This window comes from Astyanax mexicanus, chromosome 15, assembly GCF_023375975.1.
Source record: "Astyanax mexicanus isolate ESR-SI-001 chromosome 15, AstMex3_surface, whole genome shotgun sequence".
Taxonomy (NCBI): domain Eukaryota; kingdom Metazoa; phylum Chordata; class Actinopteri; order Characiformes; family Acestrorhamphidae; genus Astyanax; species Astyanax mexicanus.
The window spans coordinates 734,981-757,085 of record NC_064422.1 but is presented as its reverse complement, the minus strand read 5'-3'; positions in this window follow the sequence as shown (position 1 = coordinate 757,085).

Below are 22,105 nucleotides of genomic sequence, written 5' to 3'. Positions count from 1 at the left end.
TGCGGTGTATATTTAAAAAAAATCAATCCAAAGACAATTCAGCCCATCAGTCCAGAACATTTATTTTTTTACTGGCTAACAAATTAAATAAATAAAAACACAATTATTTAATTTCCCATACATTTATAAATCGCCTAAATTGGTGAAAGCAAGAAATAAAAATAAACCGCTGTGTATACAGATGTAACCAAACTTCTGCCAACCAAAACATTGTTTTAGGCAAATACATAACTTTCTCAATCGCTGTCTCACTCTCTGTCATACACAAGCAAATATACGCAAACACACACACACACACACACGCTTTTGTACATGAGCTATGAATTTGCTGGTGAAGATGTTCTTAAGTAACTGCTTCCAGATCCAGTTACCCAAACTCACCTAATCAAACTCAGCTACCCAAACCTAAAAAGTGACCTAAAATAATCTGAAAGAACTTCAGGCCTCACTTGGAAGATTTTGTGATCCACTACCACCCCGTCACATCCCTTCCAATCAATTTTAACTCTACTTTCTACCACAATGCAGATGACAGAGTTGTACAGACTCTCTCAGTCGACATTCTTCCGGCAATGCCATTGATGAATTACCTTTGGTTCCCTGAAGAATCGAATCTGTAATATCAAACTACATAAAAAAAAAGTTTATGATACATTAAACAATAGAACATGTATAGAGATAGAGGACACTATGAAAAAGACATTTAGAGAGACACTATAGAGTATATCGTCGCTGTCCAATGAAAAACACTTATCTCCAAAACAGCAACTTTACAGGAGAGGGAAAAAACCTTGTAAACTTTCAATGAAAGTCAATGTAAAAACAGTTTATTTCAGGTAATTTTGAAGAGTTTCTATTGGTCCGTTCATCAAGAAATTTTGACACAGTGTAAAAGACAGTTTGTCTGTTCAAATTATGTACTAAACTGAAAATCGACAAAAATGGAGATAAGTGTTTTTCATAGGACAGCGACGATATGTAGTATTGGGTCACTTGTTCATTTATTGAATCTTCTGAAATCAAGGGTTTTAAAAAGTTTATTCTGCGTCTGTTTGAGTAAAGGTCTCTACTCTCCGGAATTTTTTTTTTGTAGATTTTTGACCATTGCTGTGAGATTTTTGTGTCAGGAAAAAGTGCAGCTTAAAGTAGCTAAAAGTATTTATTATATATGGTGTCCATACATGTTGGACACATATTGGGACCTTCAAAGGCTTAATGAACCTTCTAATCTTTCAAACATTGTCTTTTACCAATTGTAAGGTTCCTTACTGAACCAAAAGCTATTCTTCTACAGTATACAGAAGTAATTTATCTTTCTTCTTTTACTGCATTGAATCTATCCCTCACTGTGTTTAACTGCATTAGAATAACTCTTTCACTCGGGTGTGGGAGGCGATTTTTTTTCTCTTCCAAATGGGTAGCAATTTCCCTCCATTTAGCACCTGAGCATAATTAGCTTGAAGAGATTGCAGAGTTAGCAACATATTCACGGGACATTAACTCTCCCACGTCCTCCAGTTGCTGGGAATTAATAGGAAAGATTAAAGTTTAAAAGAGAGCAAACGCCATTGTGGCTCAGCCTGGCAGCCGGCTAAAGCAAAAAGTCTGCTTAGATTGAAAATGAGACAGCGAGAGATGAAAAGAGAGAATGAGATAGAGAGAGAAAGATCATGGAATTTCATCAGACAGGAAAAAAAAATAAGTCAGGTTTAGATGATGTAACGCCAGATAGTAAGGAGTGACGCTAGCCGAGTTAAACGTACAGACAGGTTTAATAACAGGCTGATAAACAGAGATAGCAAACAGTATAGCCAGGCAAAACTCACCAGACACAGAAATCGTATTCGAAAAACGGGTTCGTAACCAAAAAACAGTCCAACCATACATCGAATCTATAAAGGGCAAAACAAAAGACATAAACCGATAAACTGAAAAACAGGGTCGTAACTAGAAGGCAATCATAAACACTGGGAAATAACGCTCAGTACGCAACATGAGTCGACAATACCTCGTGGTGTTTGTTTACAAACGGCCGCCTTAAATAAAGGAAGCTAGATAGGTATGAACCAGAACTAACTCAGAACACAGGTGAGTCTGAGCGTCGGAGCGTAATGTGATTGGGTGAAGGTGAGCGGGTGCTATTGACGTCATTGTTCATGGAGTTTTTTGGAAATGAAGTCTGGTAGTGTGAAAGAAGAACACGGCGGCGTGACAGATGTAGGCTACCATGACTATGTTCGCCATTGGAACAAGTGGAACAAAGAGTCTAACTTGGTCCACTAACAGCGGAATCATACCAAAAAAAAGGATAAAATCTCTGTGCCACACTGACAATATGCATCACACATCTGGGAGCACAAATGCACTAGACAGTTGTGAGAGAGAAATGCAGAGCAACTACTAAGACCAGCTTTCAGCATTTTAGAATGTGCAACCTTTGAAAAGCTGTTTGGTACCATCTGCCAACTCATAAAAAATACTTACATTTAATTACATTTTTTTTTAAATAGTTTAAAAGTTAGTCCCTCTATAAAAGGATTAAGAGTAGAGTACAGAGTACAGGGAAGTATAATGAGTGTAGGGTACTTATTGTAGTATAGAAAGTGTAGGTTAGTATACTATTTATATGGATTATAGGGACTGAAGAGTAGGATAAGGAGTATAGTATAGTATAGTGAGTGGAGTATACAGTAGTATAGGGTAGTACATGTATAGTATAGTGTTCTACAGAGTAGTATATGGAGTATCGGGTAGTTTAGTGAGTATAGGGTAGTATAGGGAATATATAGTAGTGAAGTGTAGGTCAGTATACATTGTTTTTGGATAATGGGGAATAAAGACTAGGGTAAGGAGTAGTGGGTAGTAAAGAAAGTATAGAAAATATAATTGAGTAAAGTGTAGTGTAGTAAAATATAAGGACATACAGGGTGTTTAGGGAGTGCAGGTTAGTACAGGATAGTATAGGATACTTAAGGTAGTAAGGGGGTTATAGAGTTATATAGGGTAGTGTATAGAGTATATGCATGTATAGGTGCATAGGGAGTATAAGGTAGTATAATGTTTTAGAGGGTAGTATATGGAGTTTTGAGACATATATGGTGTGTAGGGAGTACAGGTTAGTGTATTGCAGTATTGGGTAGTATGGAAAGTATAAGGTTTTTAAAGTATGAGTATAGGATAGTATAGGCATGTATAGGAATTATAGGGAGTACAGGGTATTATAATGTAGTAGTATAAGGAATATAGGGACATATAGGGTATATGAGGGGTATAAAGCCGTATAGGGTAGTATAGAATAGGGTAATATAGAAAGTATAGGGTAATATAGTGTTCTACAGATTTGTAAATGGTGTATAGGGTAGTAGAGTAAGTATAGGGCAGTATAGGATATATATATATATATATATATATATATATATATATATATATATATATAGTAGTAAAGTGTAGGTTAGTATACGATGTATATGGATTGTAGGGACTAAAGAGTAGGGTATATAGGTTATAGGGTATTATAGTGAAGTATAGGGATGTATGGGGTGTATAGGGAGTACAGGTTTGTATAGGGCAGTATAGGACATCTAGGGTATTAAGGGTAGTATAGGATAAAATAGGGTAGTATAGTTAGTATAGCATAGTATACGGAGTATAGGCATGTATAGGAATTATATGGAGTAAAGGGTAGTATAATGTATTAGATTTAATATAAGGAATATAGGGACATATAGGGAGCACAGGGTAGTACAGGAAGTATAGGGTATTAAATGTGTTAGGTACAGAGCAGTATATTGTAGTAGGGGGTAATATAAGGAATATGGGAAGTATTGTGTAATATAGGGGTAGTAAAGGGAGTAGAGGGTAGTATAGGGACTATATGGTAATAAAGGGAGTATATGGTAGGATATTTAGTATACATTTTTCAGAGAGAGAAGACCATAATAAGATGTTTTATCTAATTATCACCCGGGAATCAGTTAATACACGCAGCATGCTGTGCACATGGAAGTGCAAAATTTAATTTCATAAAGGCCTAAGTGTTAAATGATCACATTCAATATAATCACAGAATTACTTACAGCTTTCCTCTCCTGATATTCTCTATTTCCTTTAAACAGTCTCCCCCTGTCAGCTTCAAAACATGCTCACGGTTTGGTTTTTACGACGCATTGGCTTCAGTAGATAATATTAGCAAAAGGGAGTTTATTTTGCACACCCGGAGTCAAGAGATCTCTTCATATTTCCGAGTCAATCTCGGGATCCATGGAGCCTAGCGTTCCGACCACACCTAGAGAATTTCCCCTATTAAAAGTTATTAAGTTGAAACATGAAGAAATTTAATCGCCCAGAACATTCCATCCCGGCAGCTGATTTGAAAACTTCAGTCCTCGCAGCTCCGGCGAATCTCTTTTCCATATTTCAGCACCTGGCATTAGCGAGCCTGTGATTCATCTGAGTGTGTTAAGCACGGTTTTATTAGATCGGAGACAAATTTTGGTGCGGATCCCATAGATCATTAAGCATGGGGTAATTTTATCCTTGTTTCTCTAATGATGGCGTAATGGAGAGTGAATTTCTTAACTAAAGAGCACGGAACGCTCTGAAGGTCGTCCTCATCTACGAGCTCCTTCAAGCGCTTCTCCTCGAGATTGGAAAAGTGGGGATTTTGGAGCTAGTCATTAATAACGGTAAAGCTCAAAGCCTATTTGCATCTCACTTCCCACCTTTCAGCGAGCCATCTCTCGCCCTTTTTCACTCTCTCTCCTTCATCCCACAGCTTTTCACTGACAACCACTGCAGATATACAGCCCTGGTGATCTGAATTTCATGCCTTTGTTAACAGTTTTATCATTTATTTATGATTAAGGAGAGAAAGAGCCATAGATAGAGCGAGAGAACATAAGCCATATATATGCCATAAGGACAATCTTTCCATTTGTGCTGTAGTTTAAAGCCTAATTGTGCTGGAGTTGTGCTGCTGAGGCCTGAAATAGCGAGTGCTTTATCCTCATCACTTTATATATTGTTCCAAGTCAATCATTTGTCAATGTGATGCATGATGGGTAGAACCCAGCTAATCAACTCTGTCTTTTTGAGGCCAACACTGCAGCTCTGTCCAGCTATAGAAGAGTATAGAAGACTGAGAGAAAGGCAGCACTCTCCTAGCACTCCACAACCATCATGATGCTGCTTTAATAAAACAAACAAAAAAATGCTGATAAAGTAAAAATACATAAATGTCCTTCAGCAGCCCTTTATAAACACAGTTATACCAAAATGAATGTAGCTCATAATTAATTAGTTAAAATTAACACATTTATATCATCACTGTTGCTAAAATAAAAAAACTCCAAAAAAAACTATAAAGACAAATTTAGAGGATAAGATAAGTAGATTTTAGATTTCATTTTGGATAGCATTTCTATTGGTCCATTCATACAGAAATTCTGAAATGTAAAAAAAAACAACTGCCTGATTCACAGTATGTCAAAAAAGAAAGCAGGGCCATTGATGATAATAGTGTGGTAATCGAGAGCCAAATCCATGTCAAGATTGAGAGGAGTGTCCGAAACCAGATTAAAAGAGAGATCTGGTGTGAATTGACCTTGGAGTGTAGTAAAACTTATTAACAAGTACAACCTTTTATTTAATACCCCACCTCCGTTTATCCAGCATTCCAAAATACAGAGCTTTAAGCAAAGAAATTCCTATTTATTTTTACACTATTAACAAACTCAAAGTAGCTCCACACTTCATTGGTAGAATTCTGAGATCCCTGATATGTAAAATGAGGCACTGAGAACTTTTTAAAAGGGCACAGGTAGTTTATAAAAAAAAGCCTAATGGCAGGATTTTCTATGGTGTCAAAGTGACAATGCATTAATGTCCTTAAGCCTAGAACACTAAGATAAAATTAGTAACATCATCCCTAACATTAAAGTATGCAGAAAAAAAAAAAATATATATATATATATATATTTAAGCAATAGAACACAAGAGGGAGTGTGTTATCACGAATAACATCATGGCTTCATCATGGCTTCGAGCACGAGCTTTTAAACAACAGTTTTTTTTTTCCAAAATGAATAAAGAAAATAAATTAAAGAACTTTAAGAAATTTAGTTTGAATATGCTTAATATGGACTGAGCCTTCCGCCAAAAAGTAGTTCCACAAAATCTGTCACAGAACTGAAACTACAAAACGGTGTATGGTTCATATAGATTAACACCACAAACGATAGCTTGAAATTAAAATTGGGAGTAAGTGAAGATGGTAAACGTTAGGACCATGAAATAACGCTAATACTCTCCTCTCCTGCTCCGTGGAGTCGACTTCAGGTGAAAGCTGCGCATTTTTTGAGCATTTCTGCTTGTTTTGCTTGTTTTGTTGGTTTTAGCTAGCCGGCTGGACTGTGGTTAGGTTAGCGTAGCTTGCTTTAGCTCAGCATTAACTTAGCTTAGCCTAGCCTAGCTGGTTAGCGTTCTGGCTGTCAGATCTACAGTATCAGTCTGTAAAAGTGATAAAGCCATTTCAAAAGTTTCAGGACTCCAGTGAACCACAGTAAGATACTTTATCCACACATTATCCACAAAAGAAACGTAGAACAATGCAGAATCTTCCCAAAATTACCCCAAGAGCGCAGCAATGACTCATCGGAGAGGTCACAAAAGTCCCCACAACAACCAAAGAACTACACGCCTCACTTGCCTCAGTTAAGGTTAAGGTTTATGACTCCTGCATAAGAAAGAGACTGGGTTAAAATAACCTGCATGGCAGAGTGTCAAGATGAAAACTACTGCTGAGCAAAAAGAAAAAATGGTGATTCGTGCTGAAAAACCCTCTAATGTGGAGGAATTACAACAATTTTGTAAAGAAGAGTTGACCAAAGGTCCTCTACAACACTGTGAAAGACTCATTGCAACTTACTGTAAATGCTTGATTGCAAGTGTAGAGGGGAAAATACTTTTTCACGCCAATATATATACTTTTATATGAGATCTGTGTTTTCTACTTGCAGATATGGGCACTGTGGTTTTCTAGGACAGACCTTGAGATCACACATGCTCTGTTTGAACCTGTGAAGTTATTAGAAGTGAGCCACTTCAGTGAGTTTCACCATCTAAATGTCAACCAGCCTAGACTGGTGCTCCAAACTAAATCACCACACTCAGTATGGCCTTAACACTACTGGTACCCATGGGTCCCCTCACTCTAAGGCAGGGGAAATCACAGGCAAAGGAGTGGGTGTTGGGGTGTGTGGGGATTGGAGGGTGTGGGGGGGGGGGGCATCTAACATAGCAAAATGTAGCTTTAATAGCCAAAGACATTTTCCTTTCCTTCTATCTCTCGCATCAAGTTTAATTGGAAAAGAGGCAGAATCCAGTTGGACGGGTCTGGGAAGAAACAGAGGGGGAAAAAGAAAGAAATAAGGCTGACAAGATGATCGATTACCTGTAAGTCTACCTGACACAGAAATTAGAGTTTTTTAATGACGGGATGCTTCTTCCCGGACATAAAATTCAAATGCTCTCGGAGCCGTCAGGCATCGCGGCGGCCTGAACGCTCCCAGCACAGCCACTCTGTCTCTGTCACCACTCAGAGGGACATGGTTATTACCGACATGCCTTTGTATTAACTGCCTTCCCTGCAAATGGAACACACACACTCACACTTACACACCTTGTCACACTTCGTCCAGGTGGCTGGAGATGCCTGGACTGGAGCTGGAGATGCTACATGCTGCTGAATGGAATAAGTTTCACGCTAGATGTCAGGGTCGTGTTCCTAAACTTTTAGACACTCAAGAAGCATCTAAAGATTCCGAAATGCATTTACTGAGTATTTTAAGTTATTAACATATTAGTTATTGTTATTATATAAACAGTTTAAATACATAATTATTAATTGTTAAGATATATCTATTTGAGATATTTTTTTTTCAATCCAATTCAAATGTCAAATTTTTTTCCCATCATAAAAAAATTAAGTGCTCTCTAAAAGGGTGTAATTGTATTATTATGTCATTATATAAGAATTGCAATACATTTCATAAAGTGGTCTTTAAAACAATAACATTATATCATGTGTGATGAGATGGGGAGGTGGGGATGAGGTGGGGAGTTGGAAATAAGTTGGGGATAAGGTGGAGAGCAGGGGATGAGGTTGGGAGCTGGGGTTGGGGCGGGGAGCTAGGGATGATTTGGGGATGAGGTGAAGATTTGGGCATGAGTCAGGATGAGGTGGGGAGTTGGAAAAGAGATGGGAAGTTGGGCATGAGGTGGAGAGTTGAGGATAAGGTGGAGAAGTGAGGATGCATTGGGAGATGGTTATGAGGTGGGGAGTGAGGAATGAGGTGATTAGTAAGGGGCAAGTTGGGCATGAGGTGGGGATTTGGAAATGAGTTGGGGATAAAGTGGGGTGTTGGGAAAGAGAGGGCTAGTTAAGGGAAAGTTGGGCATGATGTGGAGAGTTAAGGATTAGGTGGGGAATTGGGGATGCATTTGGAATTGGGGATGATGCTTCAATATCTTCACTGGACAGTAAGGATAATTTCTCCAGTTATTAGTTTGTCTTATAACAAACAAATAATGAAAGTCTATTACTTTTCATCCTTTTTAAAATTGTATTCATACATTTTTTTTTTCAATTTTTGTCATTCTACTTATTTGCTTTTATTTATTGTTACTTTCATTCTAATCTTACTTTGTTTGACTTTTCTAGACTATAGTGTAAGTATCTGTTATATAAAACGTGATTAAAGTATATTTTGGATGAATTGAGAATATTTTTTTAAATAATAAAACACAGAAAACAGAAGATATGCAGTGAGAGAGAGTAGGTGATCAGAGAAAGATAAACAGATATTTTGGTTTTGTTCTGTGTATTGTGTGTGTGTGTGGTGTGCAGTTCTGCACACAGTGTGTGAGGCAGGAAGAGACGGCCGCATGCACCAGTGCATTTAAATCTATAGAAGCGGAGGATCTGACAGTGATGAATGGAGGAGTGTAGGAAACGCTGGGTTTAATGTATCGCTTTACGTACAGTACACCTTCTCCTAAACGTCCCGACACCACCGCACAACGTCACACCTGCACAAACACACTGTTTAAAGAGAGGAATATTTCAGGTTGGTCAGTTTGTAGGAGATACAGATTTACTGTAATTCAGTGTGTTTGGTTTGGTAAACTTATCTTCAGCTTCTCACAGAACTGGATAAGCAGTTTTTCATGCAGCTAAAACAGTTAGAACAGTAACAGTGTGTGTGTGTGTGTGTGTGTGTGTGTGTGTGATGGTGTTGGGCCAAAACCACAGTACAGACTGTAGCTCTCTCTTTCTTATATTCTTTTTTCCCTTTACTTCTTTCTTTGCTTTTTTCTTTTCTTTTTTTTTTCTTTACTTATTTTCTTCATTTTTTCTTTTATTCTTTTCTTTCTTTTTTAATGAAGTTGAATTGGATTGTTCTTTCTTTATTACTTTATTATACTTTATCTTATCTTTTCGTTTCTTTCTTCTGTTTCATTTGTTATTTCATCTATTTCTTTTTTAGTTCTTGAAAGAGATTCTATTATTATTATTATTATTATTAGTAGTAGTAGTAGTAGTAGTAATACTATTATTATCTCTCACAATTACTTTTGAACAACCTTTGAATATTTTATGTATCTATCTATCACAATAAAATCAACATATTTAAAATAAAAAATATAAAGAATGTTCCACAAAAAATACACAAAGAGGATTTAACTCTAAACACATGTTCTGCTTTACACACATTTTACAATTTAAAACAGCACTTTTTAACTGAACTGAACACAGTTCACTACGTAAAACAACAAACATATTTTTATCAAAACACTGCCATTCAAAATCACACAATATCAGCTAATTATCCAATATACAGCTCTGGAGAAAAATACGAGTTTCTGTACTGAACATAAACACTTGCTTTACTTCAGCTAAGGTTACTTCTCCTCTCTATTAACTGAAATCAGTGTAAATACATGTCACACAGCCTGATATTGTGTATAACCGTTTTATCACAAAAGAACCAAAAACACATTCAATAACGGCAGGTACACTGGCGTGAAAAAGTATTTGCCCCCTACAGATTTCTTTTGCTTTTGGTCATACCTATATTTTTACAATTATCAAAGATACTTTAATATCAGACAAAGAAAAACTGAATAAATGTAAAAAAAAAAAAACTTTTTAAATGATAATTTTATTTATTAAAGGACAAAAAAAACTATTCAAACTAATCTAGCACTTTGTAAAAACGTGTTTGCCCCCTAAACCTAATAACTTGCTTGTGCCACCATTTCTGGCAAAACCTGCAATCAAACTTTACAGATAACTGCCAATAAGTCTCTGTTATAATTCAGACACGTTGGACGGTTTCTGAGCATAAACAACCTGTTTATGACTTGTTTGTGTGCTTTGGATCATTGTCCTGCTGCAGAACCCAAGTATCTGAAGTTGAGGTCACTAACAGATATCCACACATTCTCCTTCAGGATCGTCTGGTAAACAGCAGAATTGCTGGTTCCATCTGTTACAGCAAGTTGTTCAGATCCTGAAGCAGCAAAGCAGCCCCAGACCATCACACTACCACCACCATGTTTTACATTCAGTATGATGCTCTTTTTCAGAAATTATGCGTTACTTTCATGCCCGTTGATGGGGTAAATTCAAAGATTATTTACCCAAAGTCCTGGGGATCTTCAAGATGTTTTCTGGGGTAAATGTGAAAGGAGCTATTCTGTTCTTTTTCTTTCTCTTTCTTATTATTGAATTATTAACACTGACCTTAACTAAGGCAAGTGAGACCTGCAGTTCTTTAAATGTTGTTCTGGGTTATTTTGTGACCTTCTGGATGAGTTGTTCATGTTCTTTTAGAATAACTTTGGTTGGCCGGTCACTGCTGGTAAGTTTCATCAGTGTTCCATGTTTTCTCTATTTGTGAAAAATATCTCTCACTGTGGTCTGCTGGAGTCCCAAAGCTTTAGAAATGACTTTAAATCCTTTTTCAGACTGACAGATGATCAATGACTTTGTTTTCTCATCTGTTTTTGAATTTCTTCAGAAAGCAGCATACTGCGTTGATTTTTGAGCTCTTTTAGCTGCTTGATGTTGTTAGACAGGTTCTATTTAAGTGATTTCTTGGTCTGGCAGTAAGTAGGCCTGAAGTCTGATTAATCACAGTTAATGTATGGGGGGCATACACTTTTTCACAAAGGGAAAGGCTGGTTTGGATAGTTTTCTCCTTAATAAATAAATTAAAAAGCATAATTTAGTTTACTCAGTTTATCTTTGTCTGGCATGTTTGTTTGGTAATCTAAAATCTAAAATATCTAACCTTGATTAACCATAACAATTTCATCTTGTTCAAAATATGTTACTAAAAATATTTTAAAACGTCTCAAAATAAATTAAACAGTGCACTTGGAAGCTTAAAAGACAACAAAACACAGTGTTTCTCCTCGGTTAGCTCGACAGTGGCCCTTTCTCAATAGGGAGTACACAAGTTTGGATTCCTGTACTTGGCCAGTAAGTTCGACTCGCGGGTGCATACTCCTGAAGACGGGAGAAAGAGGTACGGTTATTCTGTATTTTGAACAGCTGCGTACTTGATGATGTCACCTTCTCAGGGGCACGAAAAACACATTTTTACACAGCCGCTTCCTTAAAAAATAAACCATATATCTACAATCTCGCCTAAAAATAACTTTAAACTTTATTTTATGAAACAACAATATTATTTTCAAAAAGTATAACTTACAGGTATGTGCTTCCTCCTGCGCTGATACTGCTGCGAGGTGCATTCTGGGATACAGACTGTTAGAAGTCCACACAAGACACCTTCTATACATCCTGGATAAAGTGGGAGGAGCAAGAACACATCTGGTTCTTTGTAGTGAACTTGAATAACTGGGATCTTCTGAATGGATCAGTACTTGGGCTACAACTGATGATGTTTACAGAGTCCTCAAGAACACAAGTACAGACAAGAGCTTGAGAAATGGCTTGTGTTTATCTATACTGCAGGCTGTCTGTTTTCCTTCTAAAAAACAAAAAATACAACCATGATCCTCTGCATAGCTGAACTCTGACCCCTGCCTGCACCCCCTAGTAACAACCTAGGAAATTTCACTTTATTTAAAAGTGTCAGCCCATCTCACTGCCCCACTGATCTTTTATTAAACAAAAACACAGAAAAACAAGAAATACATATTATTACTTCTTGTGACAGGACACATTTACAAAGTTTTTTTTTGTTATTTATGAGTCATTGTTCAGATCTTTTGAATAATGGAAGTAGTATTTATTTGTTATTAATAACAATATTAATTCAGATTCCTTTCTTACAAGTTTTTTCCCCATTGCTAAAACCTAATTTAAAAAACTACTTCCTCTCTCTTCCTCTACCAGCTCTACCCCTACCTCTCACTCTTCCTCCCATCTCACTCTTCCTCTACCCCTACCTCTCACTCTTCCTCTACCCCTACCTCTCATTCTTCCTCCCATCTCACTCTTCCTCCCATCTCACTCTTCCTCTACCCCTACCTCTCATTCTTCCTCCCATCTCACTCTTCCTCCCATCTCACTCTTCCTCTACCCCTACCTCTCACTCTTCCTCCCATCTCACTCTTCCTCTACCCCTACCTCTCATTCTTCCTCCCATCTCACTCTTCCTCTACCCCTACCTCTCATTCTTCCTCCCATCTCACTCTTCCTCTACCCCTACCTCTCACTCTTCCTCCCATCTCACTCTTCCTCTACCCTACCTCTCATTCTACCTTTACATTTACATCTCACTCTTCCTCCCATCTCACTCTTCCTCTACCCCTACCTCTCATTCTTCCTCCCATCTCACTCTTCCTCTACCCCTACCTCTCACTCTTCCTCCCATCTCACTCTTCCTCTACCCTACCTCTCATTCTACCTTTACATTTACATCTCACTCTTCCTCCCATCTCACTCTTCCTCTACCCCTACCTCTCACTCTTCCTCCCATCTCACTCTTCCTCTACCCCTACCTCTCACTCTTCCTCCCATCTCACTCTTCCTCTACCCCTACCTCTCATTCTTCCTCCCATCTCACTCTTCCTCCCATCTCACTCTTCCTCTACCCCTACCTCTCACTCTTCCTCCCATCTCACTCTTCCTCTACCCCTACCTCTCATTCTTCCTCCCATCTCACTCTTCCTCTACCCCTACCTCTCATTCTTCCTCCCATCTCACTCTTCCTCCCATCTCACTCTTCCTCTACCCCTACCTCTCATTCTTCCTCCCATCTCACTCTTCCTCCCATCTCACTCTTCCTCTACCCCTACCTCTCACTCTTCCTCCCATCTCACTCTTCCTCTACCCCTACCTCTCATTCTTCCTCCCATCTCACTCTTCCTCTACCCCTACCTCTCATTCTTCCTCCCATCTCACTCTTCCTCTACCCCTACCTCTCATTCTTCCTCCCATCTCACTCTTCCTCTACCCCTACCTCTCACTCTTCCTCCCATCTCACTCTTCCTCTACCCTACCTCTCATTCTACCTTTACATTTACATCTCACTCTTCCTCCCATCTCACTCTTCCTCTACCCCTACCTCTCATTCTTCCTCCCATCTCACTCTTCCTCTACCCCTACCTCTCACTCTTCCTCCCATCTCACTCTTCCTCTACCCTACCTCTCATTCTACCTTTACATTTACATCTCACTCTTCCTCCCATCTCACTCTTCCTCTACCCCTACCTCTCACTCTTCCTCCCATCTCACTCTTCCTCTACCCCTACCTCTCACTCTTCCTCCCATCTCACTCTTCCTCTACCCCTACCTCTCACTCTTCCTCCCATCTCACTCTTCCTCTACCCCTACCTCTCATTCTTCCTCCCATCTCACTCTTCCTCTACCCCTACCTCTCACTCTTCCTCCCATCTCACTCTTCCTCTACCCCTACCTCTCACTCTTCCTCCCATCTCACTCTTCCTCTACCCCTACCTCTCACTCTTCCTCCCATCTCACTCTTCCTCTACCCCTACCTCTCATTCTTCCTCCCATCTCACTCTTCCTCTACCCTACCTCTCATTCTACCTTTACATTTACATCTCACTCTTCCTCCCATCTCACTCTTCCTCTACCCCTACCTCTCATTCTACCTCCCATCTCACTCTTTCTCCCCTCTCACTCTTCCTCTACCAGCTCTACCTTTACATCTCACTCTTCCCCTGTCACTTTCTTCTCCCCTCTCACTCTTTCTCCCCCTAACACTTTTCCTTCCCTCTCACCCTTACTCCTTTCTAACTCTTCCTCTACCAGCTCTACACCTGCCTCTCACTCTACCTCCCCTCAATCGTTGTAGAGAACTGCTACTTTGTGCTGTGTGAAATTGTAAAATGTGTGTAAAGCCGTGTGTTTAGAATGTTGGAAACTTGAAGAAGAGGTTAAATCCGGTGTGTCAGTTTAAATTATTGTGCTAATCATGTAGTTTTGGAGGGTTATTATTATATTATACTTATACTTAATATATTTCTATATATTTAGGTTTATATTTTTATAATAATTATATGTATTACTTTTAATGTTTGGAGCCAATGTTATTATTTTTTTAATATTAATATTGAGAAGTTAGGGGGAAAGAAATAGGGGGAGTGGATGTGGGGGCTAGTATTGTGTTTAGGGCCCCCAAAAGCCTTCACTCTGGGCGTTTACTGCACTACAAGCCAAGGACTTTTGTAAGTCCCCTAAAAGCAAACGAGGGTTAAGCTTAAAACATTTACAGGTCTGTTCAGTTCTTCATAATCAAGCAAATTAATCAATCGTATATTATATGACGGGAGCAGCTGGCTGGTGAAACACTAAATATTAAGTAAGGCTTTTTTTAAACCACCTCACAACAAGGTTTTACACTCCTCATACCAGCGAGAACAGCTTCAGTTCTAATTAAATAAACCCGGCCTGTCAAAGGACAGATACTAATAGTCGTGTGGCAAAGCTTATATCATCGTCGTCAGCAGTTTGCAGAAGATGTTAATTCAAAAACAACAAAGTTTTATAGGCCCAGTCAGAATTAATTTATGACCTTTGGGAATAAACCCACAGTCATTAAGAAAACAGTCCTGTAACCATCAGTTATGGAACTGCAGGAGAGTGTGCCACCTTCACCACCCTGTTTTATGAAAGCAAGAGATTACAAGCCAGTTTATGAGCATGTACCAAAAAAAACTGAGTGCAGTTCATTAGGATGGTAATGCAAAATCGCTGCTGGAGTTTGGGGACATGTGTGTAAACAGGCAGCAGATAACTTACTGATACTTTACACTGATATGTTAAAAATCTTTGGTACAAGAGCAAGTATCGTGTCCCGTGACTTTTGTCATGTCCCATGGAAGCTGAAAAACAGTGCACTGATGTGTGGGACATATATGTAGAGCTTGGGACATTGAGTGTGGGCAACACATAAAAAGTTCAGGCCAGAAACCAGCGGTTACGATCATTGCCTACCACTGCACTGTCTACTGTGCGTGGTAATGCCTTCTATTACGTATATTCGGTACACAGAATGGAAAGAATGAAAGGTGCAATCCATCTGTCTCCACTATCATGCCTCGCTCCAACTCCATTAATTCACATAGCCTTGCCATGAGCAGATTGTACTGCGCTCACCCTCACTCACAAGATAACACCTCACAATTTTACAGGGGTGGGCATTCCCAATTAAGCCGCCTCAAAAGGAGCAGTAGATAAACATGAACCAGGCGTGGGCTAGGGAGGTATAAAGCCCCCTAGCGTTGATCTGGGGAACAGTGGAACTATGTTTTCAGTAATGATGGTGCTCCAATACTCCAGTGCTTTTGGAATCAGTTTGAGAGTTAGAGATGAGGTAGACTGAAAATCATCCAACTTCCACCTGCTGCTCAATGCAACCCAATCCTCACAGGAATGCTCAAAAGTAGCTCTAGTTTAAAGCCAATCTTGAAGGGAGGATACACTCTTTCTTAGATAGAGAGAAAGAGGTAGAGAAAGAGATAAAGATAAAAATAAACAGAGAGATAAAAAGAGAGCAAGAGAGAGGAAGAGATAGTTAGAGAGGGACAAAGAGAACTAGAGAGAAAAAGATAGAGATGGTAAGAGGGAGTGTTACAACCCAAGTTGGCTCGTTTTTAAAAACGGTTGCAACAAAGGGAACAGAAGGGAAGTGAGGAGACCAGACCAGAATTAGATGTTTCACAATCAGGGATTTATTTTAAAACTGCCAAACATCAACTTTAAACAATACCAAGGCCTAAGAGTCTTAAGGCCTAAGAGGAGCCAACGGTGACGGTGCCAAAGGAAAGAAAGAAACGAAACATAAACTTAATCTAAACTATTTATCCTAAACAAAAGAACAAAATAAAAACTACTACTTAAACTAACAACATAAGTACAAAAGAAGCACCCACCTGCTAACCTAATGTATCTATACACAAAGACAGCTACATAATGGAAATGTATAAGGCGCCTTAACCTTACCTGTTGGACTCCTCAAATTGGTATAAGTTTGTATGGCACAAACAGGACTGAAAGATATTCCCTAAGGAATGATTACAAGAGCAAACACTCAGAATAAAGCACATGGCAGTGATGGTGGTAGTGATGGTAGCAGGGGAACTAGAAGCACACACAGTAGGCCCCACTTCCTGTGTGAGCTCTAGCCGCCATCTTGGTGGTGACTGCAGGTTTTATAGCCCATGGCTCCTCCCATGAAGGTCAGGTGGACTGCAACCTGCAGAGAAACATGCAAAAACACACACACACAGAGAGGGAGAGCACACAGAACATATCCAGCACCCTAGGGCTAGACTTGCACGTAACAGGGAGAGAAAAAAAGGGTGTGTGAGAGGGAGAAGGAGTAAGGAGAGAGAGAGAAAGAGGGAGAGAGAGTGATATGTGGGTGTGTGTGCTGCTGTAGAATATGCTCCTTCACTACAAATCTGTTTCAGGTAAGGGGACTCTCTGAGAAATTACAAAAACAGATAACCGTACAGTTGCAAGAAAAAGTAATTTAAGCTTAAACTAATACCACACAAACAATTATATGTTTGCATGGTTTTATTGAACACATGTTAACATTCACAGTGCAGGGTGATCAAGGTATGTGAATCTTTTGGATTTAATAACTGGTTGATTCTCCTTTGGCAGAAATAACCTCAACCAAACGTTTCCTGTAGCTGCAGATCAGACCTGCAGAACGGTCAGGAGGAATTCTGGATCATTCCTCTTCACTAAACTGATTCAGTTCAGCTATAATATTATGGGATATCTGGTGTGAATCTCTCTCTTGAGGTCATGATGCTGCAGCATCTCAGTTGGGTTCAGGAGGTCAGGACTCTCCAGAAGGAGTATTTATTTATTTTCTTCTGTTGAAGTCGTTCGGTTGTTGATTTACTTCTATGTTTTGGGTCGTTGTTCTGTTGCATCATCCATCCTCTGTTGAGCTTCAGTTGGTGGACAGATGGTCTTAGTTTTCCTGCAAAATGTCTTGATTAACTTGGAAATTCATTTTTCTGTTGATGACGGCAATCCGTCCAGGCCCTGAGGCAGCAAAGCAGCAGCGAAGCATGATGCTCCCTCCACCATATGTTTCTTTCAAACAACTCAATTTTAGTTTCATTTATCTAAAGTATATTTAACCAGTACTGCTGTGGAACATCCAGGTGCTCTTTTGCAAACTTCAAACAGGCAGCATTTTTTGGGACAGCAGTGGCTTCCTCCATGGTGTCCTCCCATGAACTCCATTCTTGTATAACGTGTTCCTTATTGTAGATTTGTCAACCAAACTTTAGCATGTTCCAGAGATTTCTGTAAGTCTTTAGCTGACACTCTAGGATTCTTCCTCACCTCATTGATCATTCTGCGCTGTGCTCTTGCAGTCATCTTTACAGGACGACCACGCCCAGGGAGAGTAGCAACAGTGCTGAACTTTCTCAATTTGTAGACTGTCTGTCTTACCGTGGACACATGAAGATCAAGGCTTTAGAGATACTTCTGTAACCTATTCCAGCTTCATGCAAGTCAACAATACTTGAACGTAGGTCTTCTGAGACCTCTTTTGTGCGAGGCATTATTTACATCAAGCAATGCTTCTTAGGAACAGCAAACTCAAATCTGGTGTGTGTTTTTTATAGGGCAGGACAGCTTTTACCAACACATCCAATCTCATCACATTCTGGCTCCAATTAGCTCTTAGAAAAGACATTAGCCTAGGGGTTCACATACTTTCCCCCCCTCACTGTGAATGTTAACATGTTGTGTTCAATAAAACCATGCAAACATATGATTATTTGTGTTTTACTAGTTTAAGCAGACTGTGTTTATCTATTGTTGTGATTTAGATGAAGATCAGAACACATTTAATGACCAATTTATGCACAAAACCACGTAATCCTAAGGGGTTCATATACTTTTTCTTTCAACTGTATGTTTAAAGACTAGAATGTCTGTTTTTGCAAATGAACGCTTCATTTAAAGCTATACACATAACTGTTGCCCTTACTGAGAAACCCTTAATTGATTACTATTTTTATGAGTATATTCCTGTTTTTGTTCTTTCATTATTATAATTATTCTTGGTTCTGAGCTCTGGGCTGGGTGAAGCTGGGCTGGTTTTTGGTGGAAGCAGACAGTGCTGTTCTCAGTTTCTCTCCTACTGGAACAAAATCATTCCTGACAGGTAAATTCCTGCAGTACAGAACGCAAAGCCGTGGTCATTATGGCTAATATCACGCTCCTCAGCCAATCCCTCATCATTTTTGGGCCTCATTGGCTATTTTTCTTGATAAAATATTAAGCATTCAAACTTCATTTGCATCCTTATTTTTCAATTTGCTGGCGCTGTAGTTTAATTTATTCCATATAATTTCTTTCTGTGAGAAGGACATTAATCATTCCCCGTTTCTTTTACTGCCAAGGGACTTGACTTCCCTCCTTTCTTTAATCGATATCACAAATGCTCCTGTTTTACTGAGCATGAGAAAACATTTCAACAAAGGCTACACCCCCCCACCACCATCATGTACTGTATAGAGGGTCTTCTTCATTCTATTCTATCTCATTATATATATTTAATTTATAATACCATATGTGATGTATAATTTAATACATATTTAGTAGCAATATGTAGCAAAGACACAATACATAAAGTGTTACATTAGGGGACAGCTCGGGCATGCCCACATCTGTATATAGTGTGAGGAGTTATCTTGTGAGTGAGGCTGAACTCTGGGCAGTGTACTCATGGCAAGGCGATGTGGATTATGGTAGTTGGAGCAAGATTGGGGATTCCAATTCTGAAGCTGTGCAGACAACTGTGTAATCAAAATGCGTTATACAAGGCATTACCACCCACAGTGGACAGCGCAGTGCAGTGTGTGGTAATGATTGTGACCGGTGGCATCTGGCTAGAATTGTCCATGTGACTTAATCACATTCAATGCAAGAGACCCCACACACATATCCCACAGGTCAGTATAGTGCTCCTTAGCATCAATGTGACTTCACAAAAGTCATGGGACAGGAATTAGTATTATGTCAGTGTTTTAAATATGTATCCCCTGACGGATAAAGCGGTATTGAACGAATTAATAAATGAATGAATGAATGAATGAATGAAGGTTTTTCTTGTTCACAGTGTAGAAGCTCTGCGCCATTAAAATACCAATCCACCAAAGTCAAAGCGCACCTGGTTTATTTTTAAAGGGAATGACAAGTGACATGCTGATTGGTTTATGTCACGTTATGCCCAAAACACACCCATGATTAATTAAGAGAATTAGTACAATGTGTCTTTTGCACGTTTCGCGTTATGCAAGGTGTACTTTTCCTGACGTTTTGATAGCAAAGACACACGGCACGCAACTTACCTATAGTTTGTCAAAATAGGGCCCTAGGAGTTTAAAAGCGAACAAATTATGAAAATCTAATTTTCCAGTATTGCAGTATGAACATACTACTTTATGATAATATGACAAATTATTACAGCAGGCAATGCCTGGTAGTTCTCTGTGGATTGAAATCAAGTCATAGAAATTTATGGTAGAATAGTAAAAAAAAAAAGCAACCAGTGTAGTTTTATGTAAGCTCAACTGAATCTACGCCTTACATAAAACTAAATATGAACTCAAGCTTAAAATACTATATCTAAACTCATACTAACCTTAACCTAAACCTATATGCTTACTGGTTCATTGTTAACATTTCCACAAAAAATACTTACATTTTTATTTCTTATAAATATTATTATTTGTGACCAGAATTAAGCATATTTATGATACTTCAGAATGAAAATGAATTATTGATAGCTGAACATTCAGCAGCAAGTGTCTTCAGTCCCTTTACATAAAACAGTGAGAAGGTTGTGATCAGATGATGGTAGTGATGAAGGTTTCTTGTTTAAAGGTGTGAAGTTATTCTAAGATGATAGAATGAACAAGGAATTCTCAGACACGTTTAAAAAGCTTAATAAAAAAAAACTAAACAAAAATAACAAAATAATTCCAGGATCTAAATTATTAATGTTTAATCATTAAACATATTTTAATCACTAGCTTATAAGAATTACTCAATTTAACCATGCAGCACTGCAGATGTGGTAAAATAACACCCCTTCATTAAAGAAAACTGTATCAAATGATTTGTACAAAAAACATAGGATTTTTATTGTTACTGTGGCTATTTAAGGTTTATAATACAGTTAAACAGTAGAATCAACCTGAAAGAATCATTTCACATTTTACCAGCCACAATCCCATTATTTCTGCTGTGCACTTTTTTTCATTTGAATGTGACATTAAAATATTAATTTGAGACAAAGGATCTTTTCTGGTATTTACATCTGGATCGGACACACAGTTCAGAACCCACCAATTTTTCTTTTGAGCAAACGTTGCCCAGGTGTGTCCTCGGCGCTCGGTTTCAGATTTGGGTTTTTATCTGTGCAGACTGTGCATTTATAGTCAGAAAAAAAGATAGCTCTCTATGGTTGAAAAACAAGCAACTGTGATGCTGAGAGAAGATGAAAAATTAATCAGAACCATTGCACAAAAATGTCCATAGCCAGAACAACACTTTGAAATGTCCTGAAGAAGAGAGTTATCACTGGTGTACTAAATAACAGGTAACAAACAGGAAAGACAATCCCTTAAACAAATGTTAGTGACATCTGACATGTTACATATACCTATAAATAGTAAAATCAGAGAAACAGATTATTTTGATGTGGTCTAATATTTTTTTCCAAAGCTGTATATATTCACAATTTTCACAGAGACCTTGTTGGTATTAAAGCACTTCCCACATTTAAATAAGTGGAGATGAATTTGCAGAATATTAAATTTAATGATCCTTCAGGATCATCCTACAACTGATCCTGCAGTTCTGAACGTTTTTACATTAGTGTTAAACAATATTATGGTTCTAAATGTTCTATCATAAATGCTCTTTAAGCAGCAGAACCTTCAGTAAAGCCAGTCTGAGGAACAGCGCTATACTCGGCCATTGATACGTCCTTTCAGTGTTCATAGATTTGTGCATTTAATCTATTCAGTCTTCCCATTCATCCATTAACTTTTAACCTGAAGACTGCATTGGATTCTGCAGAGGAACTCGGCCCCCTTGAAGGCAATCTATTCATTAAGCTAATATGATCGTTTAATGAAAGTGCTATTAAGATATTCTCCAGAAAGTGTGTTGGTCAGCGCTTTTTCCTAACTTGGCCTCCTTAATTACATCATTCTTCTGCTGTCATTAAGGGTATTAAAAATTCATTAACGAGGAAAGCACTGCTGAGCAGCAGCAAATCAGACAAAAAACGTCCCTCAATGTGCTTTTAAAGGCCATCACTGTCATTAAGAGACTCTTAACGGCATCGGCTGGCATCTCATCAACCTAGTATTAATAACTCGGGAATCTGAAAAGGACAAATTGTAGTCAAAAGGCATATATTTGTGACAAAATGAGCACATTTACCAAGTGCAAGTCTGTATGACTTTTTTGTGTACTAACTTAAAAGCGTGTAGTCATCAACGTATTTACACATTTACTATAAAAATAAATAGTGCTGACACTATGATTCGA